The sequence below is a fragment of the Mirounga angustirostris genome, unplaced genomic scaffold, assembly GCF_029215605.1.
Source record: "Mirounga angustirostris isolate CCGP_5_RB_7025 unplaced genomic scaffold, mMirAng1.0.hap1 SCAF_10, whole genome shotgun sequence".
Lineage (NCBI taxonomy): Eukaryota > Metazoa > Chordata > Mammalia > Carnivora > Phocidae > Mirounga > Mirounga angustirostris.
The window spans coordinates 106,588,185-106,591,351 of record NW_026991718.1 but is presented as its reverse complement, the minus strand read 5'-3'; the positions used below and the strand labels follow the sequence as shown (position 1 = coordinate 106,591,351).

Genomic DNA, 3,167 nt, shown 5'->3' with positions numbered 1-3,167 from the left:
ATTCCATTATATGTGTGGAACATAATTCAGGTGTGACAGCAAATACATTTCCATGTATTCAGGATCTCAACTTGCATTATGATTGGGTCACTTTAAGGAGAATATTCTCTTTTAAAAGGTTATATTACTTTTATTTTTAAAATAATCTCTACCCCCAAAGTGGGGCTCAAACTTACAACCCTGTGATCGAGTTGCATGCCCCACAGACTGAGCCAGCCAGGTGCCCCAAGGAGAATAGTCTTAACATCAAGACCAAATATATATTATTTCCTTTAATTAGTGAAAATCCCCCCTTAAAGTTTTTTTTTTTTTTTCCTCATTAAACTTTTGTTTTAATGGGTCTCAACATTCTGTGACAGATTTTTGGTCAAGTTGTTTCCATTAAAAAGTACTGATTTTAAAAACTAATAACTTAAAATGCCCCCCCCCACACCATTCTCCTTTCCTTCTAAAGGTTTTACAGTGCAGTGTTATCATTAACCAGTCTTTTACTATTAAATTTAAATGGCCAATTGACACAAACGGTTCTGAGACCGTTCTTCTACCACTGATTAAGACTGGGGTGGCAGGTATTGGAGAATATATTCATTTAGGCTTCTGAGCTTTCTGGGCAGACTTGGTGATCTTGCCAGCTCCAGCTGCCTTCTTGTCCACTGCTTTGATGACACCCACAGCAAGCGTCTGTCTCATGTCATGAACAGTAAAATGGCCCAGAGGAGGATAGTCAGAGAAGCTCTCAACACACATAGGCTTGCCAGGAACCATATCAACAATGGCAGCATCACCAGATTTCAAGAACTTGGGACCATCTTCCAGCTTTTTTCCAGAATGATGATCTGCCTTCTTCTTCAGCTTAGCAAACGTGCAAGCAATGTGAGCTCTGTGACAATCCAGCGCAGGGGCATATCCAGCACTGATTTGGCCTGGATGGTTCAGGATAATCACCTGAGCTGTGAAGCCAGCTGCTTCCATTGGTGGGTCATTTTTGCTGTCACCAGCCATACTGCCATGATGAACATCTTTGACAGATATGTTCTTGACATTGAAGCCCACGTTGTCCCCAGGAAGAGCCTCACTCAAAGCTTCATGGTGCATTTCAACAGACTTCAGTTGTAACATTGACTGGAGCAAAGGTGACTCCATGTCAGGTTTAAGAACACCAGTGTCGGGCACCTGGGTGGCTCAGTTGTTTAGGCGACTGCCTTCGGCTCGGGTCATAATCCTGGAGTCCCGGGATCGAGTCCCGCATCGGGCTCCCTGCTCATCGGGGAGTCTGCTTCTCCCTCTGACTCTCCCCCCTCTCATGCTCTCTCTCTATCATTATCTCTCTCAATAAATAAATAAAAAAAAAAAAACTAAAAAAAAAAAAAAAGGACACCAGTCTCCACTCGGTCCACAGGGACAGTACCAATACCACCAATTTTGTAGACGTCCTGGAGAGGCAGATACAAGGGCTTGTCAGTTGGACAGGTTGGTGGCAGAATGCAATCCAGAGCTTCAAGCAGTGTGGTTCCACTGGCATTCCCATCTTTATGGGTGACTTTCCATCCCTTGAACCAAGGTATGTTAGCACTTGGCTCCAGCATGTCACCATTCCAAACAGAAATTGGCACAAATGCTACTCTATCGGGGTTGTAGCCAATTTTCTTAATGTAGGTGCTGACTTCCTTAACGATTTCCTCGTATTTCTTCTGGCTGTAGGGTGGCTCAGTGGAATCCATCTTGTTAACACCAACAATTAGTTGTTTTACACCCAGTATGTCAGCCAGAAGGGCATGCTCACGGGTCTGCCCATTCTTGGAGATACCAGCTTCAAATTCACCAACACCAGCAGCAACAATCAGGACAGCACAGTCAGCCTGAGATGTGCCTGTAATCATGTTTTTGATAAAGTCTCTGTGTCCTGGGGCATCAGTGATGGTCACCTAATACTTGCTGGTCTCGAATTTCCACAGGGAGATATCAATGGTGATACCACGTTCACGTTCAGCTTTCAGTTTATCCAAGACCCAGGCATACTTGAAGGAGCCCTTTCCCGTCTCAGCAGCCTCCTTCTCAAATTTTTCAATAGTTCATTTGTCAATCCCACCACATTTGTAGATCAGATGACCAGTAGTGGTAGACTTGCCCGAATCTACGTGTCCAGTGATGATGATGTTGATGTGAGTCTTTTCCTTTCCCGTTTTGGTTTAGGTTGAGTGGTGGTTTTCATGACACCTGTGTTCTGGCAGCAAACCCGATGCGAAAAAGCTAAAGATTTTTTTAATATTGTAATAATTATTTTATTCAGTGTTTTGTTTTTCTTAACATTTCTAAATTTCTTTAGTGTTTTTTTGAGAACATGTCTTTATAATATGTCTAAATTAATGCAAATTTTTAATTATACAGGATATCCGAATATTATAGGGCTTCTCTTTCTCATTTAGTCTCTCTTCCCTCCCTTCTCTCCTTTTTCATTCTCTCTTTTTCCTTTTCAATTTTTTAATTTTTAAATTTCTTTCTAGGTCTGCTCAGATTTCATCATGTTACCTCCTCTCTCTCCTGACTCCTCTCCAGGATTGTCCCATAGTTTCTTGGATTCCATATTCTCTTTGTGGATTTTCTGGCCCTTAAGTAATTTCCTAGGAAAGGACCATGGAGGCTGTTTGTTTTCTTAAATGTTTTGCATGCATTAAAATGTCTTTGTTCTGCTCTCACACTCAACTGATAACAAGATTGACTGTTGAATTCCAGATCAAAAGTCATTTAACTTTGGGGCTTGAAGGCATTGCCCCAGTATTTTTTATTATTCAGGATGTTTATTTATACTATGTGTGATCTGGGGGTTTTTACCTACGTGGGAGCTTTTAGAACCTTTTTTTTTTTTTAATTGATGTGCTGAAATTTCTTGAAGATATATCTAAATGAGGGCTTTTGGGGGGTGTGGGGATTGCTCATTTATTTTCCTTGGGGGCTCATTGGCATTTCTTAATCTTCAGTTTTTCTTCAACCCAATGGAATTTCCCATTGTTTATTTGAAAATTTCCTTTTACCACTTTCTCTGTCTTATATTTATGGGGCTCATTTGTTGGCCATTGGACCTCTCTATTTCTTTTCACTGATAACTTCCACTTTTATTTTGCTTTATAGTCTTTGAAATTTCCTCAAGTTCTTCTATTATTTCTATT

At 40.8% G+C, this 3,167-nt stretch overlaps 1 pseudogene across 1 annotated transcript; it reads right to left on the bottom strand.

The window, feature by feature from the left end:
• Positions 1-585: 585 nt before the first annotated feature.
• On the bottom strand, positions 586-2,223 carry LOC123850572 (elongation factor 1-alpha 1-like; annotated as a pseudogene). The gene is made up of 2 exons (XR_010405982.1): positions 1,379-2,223; positions 586-1,137 (listed from the first exon to the last, which is right to left on the bottom strand). The product of XR_010405982.1 is annotated as an elongation factor 1-alpha 1-like (transcript).
• Positions 2,224-3,167: the final 944 nt, after the last annotated feature.